Source organism: Aythya fuligula, chromosome 1, assembly GCF_009819795.1.
Source record: "Aythya fuligula isolate bAytFul2 chromosome 1, bAytFul2.pri, whole genome shotgun sequence".
Taxonomy (NCBI): domain Eukaryota; kingdom Metazoa; phylum Chordata; class Aves; order Anseriformes; family Anatidae; genus Aythya; species Aythya fuligula.
Window position 1 is genome coordinate 202,631,949 of NC_045559.1, and position 13,903 is coordinate 202,645,851.

The 13,903-nt window shown below is 43.5% G+C and overlaps 1 protein-coding gene across 4 annotated transcripts in view; it reads left to right on the forward strand.

Moving 5' to 3' along the window:
* The first annotated feature begins 3,044 nt into the window (after positions 1-3,044).
* TENM4 (teneurin transmembrane protein 4) overlaps positions 3,045-13,903 on the forward strand; it is a 554,777-nt gene continuing 543,918 nt past the window's right edge. For all 4 annotated transcript variants that reach the window (XM_032196280.1, XM_032196305.1, XM_032196313.1 and 1 more), the window contains exon 1: positions 3,045-3,246. The gene's annotated coding sequence lies outside the window, so the exon portion shown is untranslated. The remainder of the gene's footprint in view (positions 3,247-13,903) is intronic.

The window sequence follows — 13,903 nt, forward strand, 5'->3', positions numbered from 1 at the left end:
TTGTTCAGAAATTTTGGAAGCTTGCATACTGTATGATTTTTGAAAGGCTTATACAATTACCATTGAATTTGGATACGGTCTATTCCTAACAATATATATATTTCTCAATTAAACTTTGCCCTTCCAGAGACCTAAATTACCTTTGTCTAGAATCTAGATTCCTGATGTGGAATATATTCCACAGGCAGCAAGACCGATGCAAATGTATTTCTTTTTTAATATGTATGACTGGAAAAACAGTGAACAGTAGCAGCTATTTTGCAAAGCAGACCGTTACATTGAGAACTGCACTGTTTTAGGTAATGTTCTGATTTGCTGTGTGCCTTTTTACCCTGATTTCTGGGTTTGGAATAATATACAGTCTCACCTTCTTACCTTCCTCAAAGGCTGGAAATAAAATGTTCTTTTAGGACAAGAAGAAAAAACAGAACATAGCTGACTTGCACTTGGCTGATTTAAAGGTGTACCATAAAGAGGACAGTCCCCATGTACCTCAAAGCACTGCATGAAGTACTGCAATCCATTATGTCCAACACTCTTCTTACAATGCAGTTTTAGGGCCTAATCCAGTATCACTCCAAGATTTGTGTTGCCAGCTTAAGCCATGCAGAGTCTGTTGCTAAAAAGTTTTGCAGGAGTAAATTTTGAGGACGGACTTGAAACAGAAAAGCGTAATTATTAGGTGCATGAGAAAATGATAGACTGAGTGTAAAAAGCAACAGATTATGAATCCGGGCAAGAATAAGTTATCAGGGACCTGCCTGAGGTCAGGCAATGAAGCAGTAGCAGGGCTGGACACTTAGACATACCACCCACCTTTCTCCCCTTCAGACTATGTTAAATAAAAACAGTAAATGAATGTAATTTCTTCTTATTACAGTTTAAATTAAAAAAAAAAAAAAAAACCTACTACAACAACAAAAAAACAACCACAACAACAACAAAAATCATACAAATATTTAAAAGGCAGAAACTGGCAGCATTGGTCTTCCTCTCAATGAAGACATAATCTTAAATTATGCAACTGAAATCTTGCAGTCCTTCTTCCTGAGAACTTAGTTTAAATTATTAAACAACATAATTATGCATTATTATTAATAATAATAACAATAATCTCCTGGCATGACTGTGGATGATGCTTCCTGACCCTAAAAGCCAGGCGTGCAAGTTGTCTAACTTGGGATAGGAAAGAACAAAGGTTTTCTCCTCGTTACATGTGCTGATGCTGGAACCCAGCTGACCCTGGTAAGACAGAGGGACACACACCAGAGACAGGGTACAGAGGCACCACCTGAGGCAGCTCTCATCCCTATCCCCATTTCATCCCATTCCCATGCCAAGGCCAATGCTCAAACCATGACTAAGTTCATTCTCATTCTCTGCCCTCCCTATTACCTTCAGATGCCCATGTCCACACTCATGTCCACACACATTTCATCTCACTACCATTTCCATGCCTATGCCCATGCCCAAACCCAGACCCACGCCCATTCCATACCCATGCTGTGTCCATTCCAATGCCCACTCCATGTCCAGCTGTGGTCTATGCCCACGTCCCTGTCCATCTTCTCCCCATGCCCATGACATGCCAATCCCTTTGCTACGCCCATGTTATGCCAATGCCATGTCCTTGTCATATGCATCACTTTTCTGTGCCTATGCTGTGCACGTGCTATCTCCATGCCCATTTCTATGCCTGTTCCCATCCAATGCCCATGCCCATGCCATGTCTATATTATGTCCACACACAGATCTATGCATCCTTTCCACATGCTATGCCCATGCCCATCCCTTCCTTACACTCACATTATGCCTTCCCTATGGTCATGTCTATCTCCTCCCTATGGTCATACCTATGGCTGTGCCCATGCCTGTGCCCATATCCATCTCTTCCCCATGCCTATGCCCACGTCCATCTCTTCTCTATGCTCATACCCATCTCATCCTCATACAGAATCACACACAGAATCACAGAATTTCTAGGTTGGAAGAGACCTCAAGATCATCGAGTCCAACCTCTGACCTAACGCTAACAGTCCCCACTAAACCATATCCCTAAGCTCTACATCTAAACGTCTTTTGAAGACTTCCAGGGATGGTGACTCCACCACTTCCCTGGGCAGCCTGTTCCAATGCCTCACAACCCTTTCAGTAAAGAAGTTCTTCCTAACATCTAACCTAAAACTCCCCTGGTGCAACTTAAGCCCATTCCCCCTCGTCCTGTCACCAGGCATGTGGGAGAACAGACCAACCCCCACCTCGCTACAGCCTCCCTTGAGGTACCTATAGAGAGCGATAAGGTCGCCCCTGAGCCTCCTCTTCTCCAGGCTGAACAAGCCCATGCTTATGTCCATCTCCTCCCTATGTCCATGCCCATGTCTACACCCGTGTTCATCTCTTCCCCATGCCTATGTCTACACCAATATCTTCCTCATGGCCATGCCCATGACCATCTCCTCCCCATGCCCACATACATCTCCTCTACATGCCCAAACCTATGCCCATGTCCATCTCTTCCCCATGCCCATGCCCACATCCATCTCCTCCTCAAGTCCATGCACATCTCCTCCCCATGCCCATGCCCACGTCCACTTCCTCCCTATGGCTGTGTCTGTGCCCATGTCCATTTTCCTTTCTTGCCCATGCCCATGCCCATATTCTTTTCCATTCCATGTTCATGCCCATTCCCATGCCCATCTCCTCCCCATGCCCATCTCCTCCCCATGCCCACCTCCACCCCCTTCCCACCTCATGCCCACCCCATACCCCTCCTCATGCCACCCCATGCCCGTGCCCAAGCCGTTCCCACGCCGCCCCCATGCCCACGCCACCCTGAGCCGCCCGCGGTGCGCAGCAGCGGGCCGCATGTGTGCCTGTCATTCCCAGCCCGGGAGCGCCGGCTCCTGCCTCCCATTCATGTAACCTGTGTGTGTCTCTCTTTCTCTCTGTGTGTAACAGAGAGAGGGAGAGAGAGAGCGAGGAAAGGAGAGGAGGAGGAGGAGGGGGGAAAGCTTTAAATAAAGCCTTTGGATTGCAGCTGCTTATTTTGGGCAGTCCTACCAGGGACGATTCCTGCCAGGAAAGAAGCTGGACCGGTCTTTTTTATTTTGATTTTGATTTTTGGGGGTGGCGGTGGTGTATTGCCGAGCTGCCTGCTGAGATGAGCTCCGGTGCCTGGCCGTAGTTGCCCACTTTGGGATCGCTGGACACATAAGTGGCATTTCGGTGGGGAAGCCTGCAGACATGGTAAGCTTGCGTTTTGCTCCGAAAAGTGCATTTGTGTGATCGCCTCCCTCCAGTTTTCCCTTCCCCCCTTCCTCTTCCCTCCGAGCAGACGGGCACACGGCTCGGGGCTGGGGAGAAGCTCCCTGAATCCTTCCCTTTTCCTCCCCACCATCCCTCCCTCTGCCCAGCCTGCTTTTCTCCCCTTGCATCCCAGCCCTTGCTGCTCCCTCCGCACAGTTTGCAGCAATCCAGCAGGAGCCCAGGGATGCTGCCGTAGGCTCCAGGCTGGGGCGCTGGGGACCAGCCACCCTCAGCCCAGCCAGACCTTGCTTGAGGGTACGTTTGGGGTGGTTTCTCCCGCACGACCCCCCAAGCCCTTTCCCTCTGCACCCCGAGCAGTGCGGCTGTGCTGGGGGAAGCAGCAGTGCAGATTTAGAGGCATTGGAGCAAGGATGCAGCTTTAAAATCAATCGGTGTTATTTATGTAATAGTAAAAGTACCGTGGAGGGGGGAAGGGGGGGGGGGGGGGGGGGGGGGGGGGCGGGAGAGAGAGAGAGAAAAAAAAAAAAAGAAAGGAAAAAATAAAATAAGGAAGTGCCTCGGTATTTCTTAGCTGCACAAAGCTCCTTTTGCTCTGTCTGAACCCTCCGCCCCGTCCCCATGTCCTGCTGCAGGGTGGTGTGTTGTGGGAGTGTGTGTGTGTGTGTGTGTTTACATTTGGATCTGTGCTAGAGTCGCGGATGGGGAAGGGGTCTCCCATTTTCCACGGGGGTGGCTTTGCCTCCAACCGAAATGATGAAAAAAAATGTGCTCGGCTGCAACTTGGGTGACAATTCTGTTTCGTAGGCATTAAATGTTAAAGCCCTGCTTCTAGCCATGCCCTGCCACTATTGAGATCCCCCAAACAGTGTGGCGCTTGAAAAAAAAAAAAAAAAAAAAAAAAAAAAAGATGCTAGAGTGCCTGGGAGAAATGCAGTGGTTCAGACTCATGCTGATATTCTCAGCAATTTGCATTTTGAAATACAAATTTGGGTAGCAGAACATAAAAACAAGATGCTACCAAAGGGCATTTATTTCCTGATATTTAGTTTTATTAATATATATATATCTATATTGGTCTAAAATATCTGGGATATTTCACTTTGAAATAAGTAGTAGTAAAGGTACACTAAATCTTAAAAACAAAATAAAGCAGTGTAAGTAGTACATGAGGCAGTGTGTATTTACTCTTTCTTACCATGACCATGCTTAGAAATTTGCAGCATTTACAACCATGTAAGCACACCATTTGAAAAACAAAATACATATTTATGCCACAGCCTTCCTGTCTTATGGGATCCCCAGTCTTTGAAACACAATTTTCATACAGCCAAAACAGAGCTTGCTAAATACTTATTGACCAGATAGACAAGACCTTTCTGCATCTTGAATGCATTTACTCATGGTTCTTCCAGGAAAGTTCAATTCTTTCTGATTAAAGGGAAAAAAAAAAAAAAAGCACTAAACTATAAAATAATGTCACATCCCCACCCCACACACATCTCCATTCTTAACTTTGTGCAGTGAAGTCTCATCCTGAATTTATAGCTGCATTTATTTTTTTTTTCTGACAAATGTCCCATGTCCCATGTGAGGGGAGGGACAGAAAATGCAAAAATGAGTGCAAAGCTTTGAAGTTGGAAGTTGACTGTGTGCTCTGCTAGGTAAACTTCTGCTGTGGTGTGGAAAGTTGGTGGGGGTTGCAATTAGGGGGGGGGGGGGGGGGATGCTCCAGGCTCGGGGGCACAGGATTTGGGCAGAGGAACTTGGCAGACACCAACCTATCCCAACTCCCTTTCTTTCTGTCTCGTTGACCCTAAGGAAATTGTTTGCATGTAGGGTGGCCCCTCCCCTCCTACAGAAAGTGCTCTGCTCCCAACGTGTGTGCCATATGTGCCTGCAAAACCTGAGATTTGCCCTTTGCACATGTGCCAGCAGCACGCTGGGTCCGGCAAGAAGAAGCCCAGGGCACGGCATCGGCCATGGGAGAGCCGCACATCTCCCCGCCTGGCTGGGGGAGGCTGGGGCTCAGCCAGTGATTTGTATTTAATTTATTTCATTGGCCTCTTCCGAGCCAGGCACCTCCCACTTGGCGTCTCAGCCTGTAGCACTTTTATGGGCTTAGGTGGAAAAAACAGTGAGTATAGCCGTATATTTTTTAGTGTGTGTGGCAGGGTTCCTACCCGTAAAGGTAGGAGGATGCATCTCTTGCTGTTGCACTGTTTTGCAGTGAGACAAGCCTTCAAAGCAGGCTCTGCCTGCGTTACAAGGCTGGAGGAATTTGCTGGTTTGTGGCCATTGCGAGCTGCCCTTCCCTCTTTGGTTCCCAGCTCCCAGCCTGTGCCACGCTGCTGGATCAGTCCTTGCTGCTGCGGGCTGCTTTGGGGCTGGGAGGGTTCCCTCCTGCTATGTTCCCCTGTAAACGTGACCCCCAGGGTAGCACATGACCAGGGAAATTATGGTCTGTGCTGGTTGCCAGCAGATTTAGGGACGAGGAGTGCAGAGTTATGTCCACGTGAAGATGTTACCTGGGTTGTGCTCCCCGCAGAGATCAGCACAAGACCTCCCTGTGTGGGCTCTGCACCCACAGCTGGGGCAGAGAAAGGAGAGGAGGTACCTTTTGCACACAACCTGGTTCAGTTTCCCTTTCCTCCCCCAAAAAACAACTCGCCAGGATTGGGAGTTACTGCCACTGCACTAAGCTGTATTCTGTTTCTGTAGGGAGTCCTGCCTTCGTGCCTCACCCTCCCTTCCCCTACATACGTTCATGCATGTGTTCATCTCCATGCAAGGGGAGATTTGCAATATATCTGTCATATATTTGTGGGACCTGGAGGGAAGATTTTATGTTTGGGTGGAGAAAGAGTTGCTGTGTGCGTATGAAAAGAGGTTCTCAGGCTGCATTTTGGCAGGGGAAAGGGGAAAAGGAGGTGCACAAGTGAACTTCACACTTTCCTTTTTTATTAGCAAGGGGACCTGGATTAGAAAACCTTTTCTGGGGAGAATTTGCCTTCTCTGATTTTAAAGGATAGGAAGGCAGGGAAAAAAATCATTGAGAGAAAAGAGTAAAATTTCTCGTCTGGTTTTGATTGGCGAGGGAGGGGAGATTCCCCCCTCAGATGATTTATTTTACTACATGGATGGAAAAGGGAGTTGTCACTGGTTTCAGTGGATCTGGGGAAGGAGGGAGATTTGCACAGAGAAAACTGGGGTTTTGAACTCCTTGTATCTTAATTATTTTACTTCACTCATTTAAATTAGATACTTTCCTTTTGTTTTGGTGAGCAGATAGCACACTGGCAAGGGAAAATGTTGTTCTCTTATTTTATAAAGTGAGAGATTTTTTTTGTGCTTTTATTTGATTTGATTGGCTTCCTGGGGTGCATAATAACTAAAATGTTATTTCATTCTCTCTACAACATGTACAATATTCCAATTAAGATTCCACTTTGATTATTTTTCATCTGGTAGTTTACCATTTCTCTGAAAATGGTAAAAAATAAAAAAGAAAGACAAAAAAACATTGAGCTCTTGCACTTTAAAATAGCTGAGATGCTTAAGCAAAACTACCCTTTCCCTGGGAAAGTCATTTCCAGTTCTGTTCAAGTTAACGCTTCACTGCTTCATTTTCTGACAGAATCACCTCCTTGCAAGAAGGAGAACTATGATCTTACGTAACTTGATGTTTCCAGATCAAAAGTTACAAATATTGCAGTAATAGTATGATGAGGGAGATTTGGCAGGATGAATGTTGCATGACATATGTGATTTCGTACTGGAATTTGGAATCAAGTCTAGTTTAAAAATTTACTGGGGAGAAAGATTAAAAAAAAAGAAAGAAAGAAAGAAAGAAAAGAAAAATAAACAAAATCTTACTTGTTTGATATCTTATTTAATGCTGCTTTAGCTTTTTATCTTACTTCCATAGGCACTTGAGACTGATTTTTTTTTCTTTTAGAGCAAACTCTTCAGTATTTAAAAAAGATGTGTAATTGTCATATCAAAAAGTGAGGTGGCTTGAAACTCTCTTTCAGATTTGATTCAAAGAGATGAAACTCTGTAAATCAATGTCATTTCAGATTTAAAGACTGGCTGTTACCTGCTCTCTTACAAGGTCTATCCACATAGCTTATTGTAACTAAAAGCTGAAATATTTTGCTTCTGCTTTGAACTGACAGATTAGCACTGCTGGGCTCTTTGAGACAGTAAGAAGCACCACTTGCCAGTGAATTGGGTATTCATAGAGCCCTGACCACTATCTCTGAGAGAAAAAGTCTTGTAATTAAATTACAAGTAAATTATTTTTTTAAAATATATAAATGTATAGGTTTCCTCTTTGATGTTAGATGAAAAAATGAAAAGAATCTTGGAGATTTTTTTTTCTCTAACTAATCACCATAGCTTGAGAAGCAATGCTGTAGTGTGGCTATAGGACTTGTGTTACTACATCAGGTATAAATGGTCGGTTTGCATTCCTCTGTGCCATTTCACCTTTGATGTGCTGATAGTCAAATTATATTCCTAGAAATATATGTTTGATTTTTTTTTATTTTTTTATTTTATTTTATTTTATTTTTTTGCCAGCTGTCCCGAATCTTTCTTCCTGGAGAATACTTTAAAGGCAGAGGTGAAATCTGAGTAGGAGGGCATGTGTGTTTGGCTGTGTGGGGTGGCAAACATTTCTTACAGAAAGTTTAAATTTCGTAGGAACTTTGAGTCTTGCTCACAGATACCTTTATATCAAATTGCTGGGAACTAAGCTGTTTATTCTGTACTGGCATTCAAACTTCATCATGTATTGTTCTGCTGAGTATCAGCAGAGGTGTTTTTTTATTATTATTTTTAATGTAAAGATGTCTGTAAAAGCACCAAACACAAAAATTTACGTTCTTCCACTGTGTTGGCAGTCAGAAGAAAGAAACAGAAGAGGCAGAACATGACTGGCAGTTTAGTTTCCTATTCCAAGTAAAATTTGCTTTCTAGGATATAATGCATCCTTTTCTTAAAGAGTGGAGGAGAGGGAAAAAAGGAGAAAGAAGAGAAGAGTTGCTGATAGTTGATTTAGGTGGAGAAGCTTGCTGAGTCGCATTTATCAGCCCATTTAAATGGGGATGATTCAATTAGATTTCACTGATCTCTCCTCAGGCTTTAGTGAAGTCATGTTTGCTGCAGTCTAGGAAAGCCAAGGCAGCCCAGAATCGTGCTTCATGCTGCATTTACCTCGATGGCACCGGTGACAGGCGTGCCATCCAGCCTGCCAGAGCAGATGTGGATGCAGAAGTTGTCTCATTGCCCATTGATATAAGTTTTAGATGATTATTCAGTGTATCTTCCTTTCTAAACACTGAGTAGAAGCTTGCCTGTGTTTGCACATGCAGACTCTTTGAAATATTCTGGAGGCTGCTCAGTTAGACAAAAGTCAGGAAACAGCAGGACCAAATCTCATTTTGCAGTTTTAACTCAACCCTGTGTTTTGTATGTGGTGGGATCTCAAAGCCTTCCTCTTCTCCCCCACAGACTCCAATATGTGCACTGAAGACCTTCAGGTTTCTTAAAAACTGGAATCTGGGGCTGCGCATTGTGCTTCAGCCCTTGGGGGATGTTGGGTCCCTGCATAAATCAAGATTTGTTTTTTCTGCATTTTGCCCTATGGAGGGAGAGAGAGACAGGATTAAGTTACTGAGCAATGTCTTCAAATGCAGTCTGCAGTCCCACATGAAAGCAAAGTCTCAGAGGCCATAAAGTTGTAAAACATCTCTTCTGCTGGGTCACCTGGACTTAATTGGCCCAACAACATCAGCCGTATATGAATATAGTCGTATTTGGAATGTATGATTTCCCAACATGATAATGGCAAGGTTTCGGTATTTTGCCAATTTCCTTTGAACTGCCTCTCTTTTCTTGGATGTTGAAAACTTTCATCTTCAACTGTCTTATATAAAGAATAGGAAGGGATGGACTGGTTAGTCATAAAGCCTTCAGAAGTAAATGCCAAAAGCAGTTAGAAAAAATGGTGGAGCATGGGAGATGCTGAAATTTCCTTCTTCCTTGCTGATCCACAAAGTGTTGGCAGTTTGGGCTTGGTACAGCACAGATCTCATCAACTGGTAATAAATGAATGCTGATATTTCCAGAAAATTGACCTTTGTGTGGATGGCTTTAAGGTGTGATCAGCATCTTGTTGCTGGCAGAAATTTTGGTGCTAGAAAGCAGAGAGCAATCCCAAGAACTGATCTCAAGATGCACTCCTGCAGACAGAGCAGCGTTCAGGGGTTACTTGGTGGTAAGTCAAAGTTCACACAGCCTCTAATTGCTGCGGTGGGTGTTTGACACGTAAGCAGACTCTGAGCTATCAAAAGGAGTATCCAGAAATTGCAACATGCTTCGTTTCAACACAGTTATGAAATTTTGGGTTGAAATGACTTGCCCAGCATTGCTCGTAGTCTCAGGGCATCATCTGGCTGGCTAATCTGAAACATATTCATCCTTGTATCTCCGTCCTCTGCTTAGTCACTACAAAGCTCCCAGCTCTGAAAGGGGAGAGACAGGGATCATAAACCTTTTCTTCTCCTCCCCGTTCTCACAGCATTATCTCCGGGTTGGTCTGGATAAAACCCAGTCCTCAGAAAAATGACTGCATTATAGTGAAGGCAGGCTGGGCACTTCATTAAAGCAACTTTCAGTTTTTTTTTTTTTTTTTTTTTTTTTTTTTTTTTTTTTTGTTTTGTTTTGTTTTGTTTTTTCCTTAAATTCACGGTGTCCAGTATATACTGTTTAAATCTTATTATTGATCTTTTAGTCTATTTTTTGGGTATTTTTAAGACATTTTCATGGAACTAGTAGCTTTATTGCATTGCATCACGTTGGCATTTACATGTTTCTGTGGCTTAAACTAACAGATCATCATAGCTTGGTTTCACAGAGTACTCTGTTCCTCAAAACAGATCCGTCCTGACCCATCCCATGGTTCCCTCCTCACCTTTTCCAGCTTTATCCTGTGATCCCAGATCCCTGTAATGCCAGGTCTCCCACCCCAACCTCATCCAGCTCCTCCTGGCTGGGGATGACCCCACAAGGAATGCCAAGCTCAGAAGATCGTCTCTGATTTCAGTTCTGATACTGAGCAGCAGACCTGGCACACCCCACAGCACAAACCATCTTGTTTAGTTCCACACAGGTGGAAACATAAGTGATTGAAGCTGGCAAACATGCATAAGTGCACCCAGGAGCATGTATCAACAGTGTTTTGTCAAAGATGTCTAAACTTGGCCAAACTCACACAAATTCCCATAAAATTCATTAAAAAAGAAATAGTTCTCTCCCAGGCAAATTTCTAGTCCTTCCTCTGAAGTCCTGATGATCCCAGAGGAGGTTTTAGAGAGAAGGCTAAAGGCATTTTTATTTTTTTTACATGGGTAAAACAACATATTTTTCCCTAGCCTTGTTCTCAGAATCTGCTGAACTGTTTTGACTGAAATTTTCCAAAAAACTTCAGCCTGAGGCAGACAGCTGGCATGGAAATTTTCAGCCCAAACAATTTGCTTAGTATAGTTATGAGAAACTGCAAATGCCTTTTTATTATTAAAGCTGCCTCGCTCTTTCTGTAATTGACAGTGCTACCAACTTTGTTTTTCCCTAATAAACAGATAACTTGATATTTTGTTGCAAACTAATTTTGTATTTGTATGTTTTATAGATATTTTTATATATTGGAAATTTATTATAAAACTGACACGTGCATTTCAGCATATGTTAGCAGATGATGAAATTTCAAGCTTCCTGGAAACAAAAGTGAATGCAATTAATGAGAATTCCACAAAGCTGCATCAAAGGAGTACAACATTGTAGAATTTGTAGAATGAGATTAAAAATAAGGAAATCTCAGGAGATACTGCACTGAGAGAACAATCACACAAATTCCCATGTATCCTACTTTGGGCTCATGATCCTTCTGGCAGAATTCTGCTACACACCTCTGCTATCACCCCCTCCCCCCATCAGTCCCCCCCCCCAGAAAAAAAAAAAAAAAAAAAAAGAAAGGAGAAAAATCAACCCTCCAAAACTAGAAGTACGGACCATTTTATTCTTTTTGAGATGAGATTGGTTTTGTCTTTTTTTTTTTTTTCTCCCTCTTTTTAGCATCAATATGGATGACTGCTAAGGCTCTATTTTCACATCAGAGCCACCCTCAGGACCTATTACCCTAGAAGAAGACAGGTCCTGCTCTCCACCTTTCCTCTCCTGTCCTTCCAGTCATTCAGACTGTATCTGATCTGATTTGATTCATCAGCCCAGCAGAAAACTGTCTTTTGGTGCATTTGTTTTCTGCTGAGTTAGTGAGTTACATTGAGGCAGTGTGGTAGAAGAACTTGCTGGGAAAAAGGGAAAAAGAAAGGGGTACAAACAACTTTTTGGAAGATTTTTTTTTTTTTTTTTGACTTTTCAGACCACAATCATGACATACAATTTTTTTCCTGGATTGCCAACTGTTTATAGGAGTTGTATCATGTTGATTTGAAGCTCAATTTATTTATATTAACACATAGAGTGCACCGTTGCATTATACTTGTCTACATGTGGGAGATTTCTTTGGAGCATCCCATTCAATACGCACTGAAGGAGTTGTACTCCATGAACTTCTGAATTCTTTTGAACCCTGTTTATAGTTGGGATGGCCACAATATCATATAACAAGAAGTTCCAGAATTCAAAGTCATGAACTGAGTGAAAATGTCTTCCTCTTGCTCTGCTTTAAACTCACAAATTGATAATTTCATTAGGCAACTCCTACTTTGTGGATTACAGTTGTAGAAACATTGTGATTTAATAGAGCTGTATTCCTCCTATTTTTGTTACTGTTGTCCAAGCTCATAATTCCTAATCCATCTCTTCTGCAAAAGTCTTTCCATATTCCTCACAACGTTTTTTTTCTTTTTTTTTTTTTTAACTCTACCACATCTTACGGAGATGGGTTGACCAAAAATACATGTGGCATTAAGATAAAAATGCATCATTATCTTACACAGCACTGTCATGATACATTTTCCTCTTTTTGTTGTCTATTTTTTTCCAAAAACATATCCCAAGTATTTCCTTCTGTGTTGAAGTGGCATGAGCCAGAGAGAGCTACTATTTGTAGCGCACATCTTATGGTGATTCCTCAGCTTTCTTCCTTGGTGGTAACAGCTAATTTAGAGCCCACATTGTGTATGTGTTGTTAGAATTGGTTTTCCCTTTATGGATTACTTTGCTTTTATTGACACTGAGTTTCATCTGATGTTTTTATCACCCAGCTAGTTACTCACTATTATGAGAGTAGGTGGTGGTGTAATGATTGGAGACTCTGGGAGAGAATCAGAAAGCCCAGCAATGAAAAAGGCTCTCATTTTGACTTTTATTCTTGTCCTGGGGATAATCCCAACAACAACATAACCAAAAAAAAAAATACACTTAATATCAAGTAAGAACAAACAGCCTGCCTGTCTTGTGACATTTTATTGTGAGGTTGTCTGCTGCTCAAATGTTTCTGCTTCTTGTTGACAGCATCTGACCAAGCCTTTTTTCTTAGGCTTCTTTTTCTGTGAGCATCTGCTCTTCTCTCAACCAAGTATGCCCCTCACTTCATCTATGCTGTAGCATCTGAGTCCTTAACCAAGGAGCAGGTTAATGACCATTACCTTTCAACTTGACATGTGTCCCTGCATCCCCATCTCCTAAATTTTACTCTATCCTATCTTAAAATGCTCAAATGCCCTGACAATAGGACAAAGGGTCTGGGAAATGGAGGGCTCCCCCCCTGGTGGACATGGGAGTGGTTCAGGAGCATCTGAGTGGGCTCAACGCACACAAATCCATGGGTCCCAATGGGATGCATGTGTGCTAAGGGAGCTGGCAGATGTTATTGCCGAACCACTCTCTCATCTTTGAAAGGTCCTGGAGAATGGGTGAGGTGCCTGAAGACTGGAGGATAGCCAGTGTCACTCTGGTCTTCAAGAAGGGCAGGAAGGAGGACCCAGCTTGTTCTGGATGCCATCTCCAAGCAATTGGAAGAGAAGAAGGTTATGAGGAGTAGTCAGCATGGATTCACCAAGGGGAAGTCGTGCTCGACCATCCTCGTTGCCTTCTATAATGGCATCACCAACTGGGTAGATGAGAGGAGAGCGGTGGATGTCATCTACCTTGACTTTAGCAAGGCTTTCGATACTGTCTCCCATGACATCCTACTAGCAAAGATAAGAAAGTGTGGGATAGATGAGCGGACAGCAAGGTGGGTTGAGAACTGGCTGACTTGCCGAGCTCAGAGGATGGTTATCGGATGAGCAGATCTGGCTGGAAGCCTGTGACTAGCGGTGTTCCCCAGGGGTTGGTGCTGGGTCTGGTCTTGTTCAACATCTTCATCGACAACCTTGATGAGGGAATAGTGTCTGCCCTCAGCAAGTACGCCGATGACACAAAGCTGGGAGGAGTGGCTGACACGCCAGAAGGCTGTGCTGCCATTCAGTGAGACCTGGATTGGCTGGAGAGATGGGCAGGAAGAAACCAAATGAGATTTAATAAGAGCAAGTGTAGAGTCCTGCACCTGGGAAGAAACAACCTGAAGTATCAGTACGGGCTGGGGGACAACCTGCTGGAGAGGAGC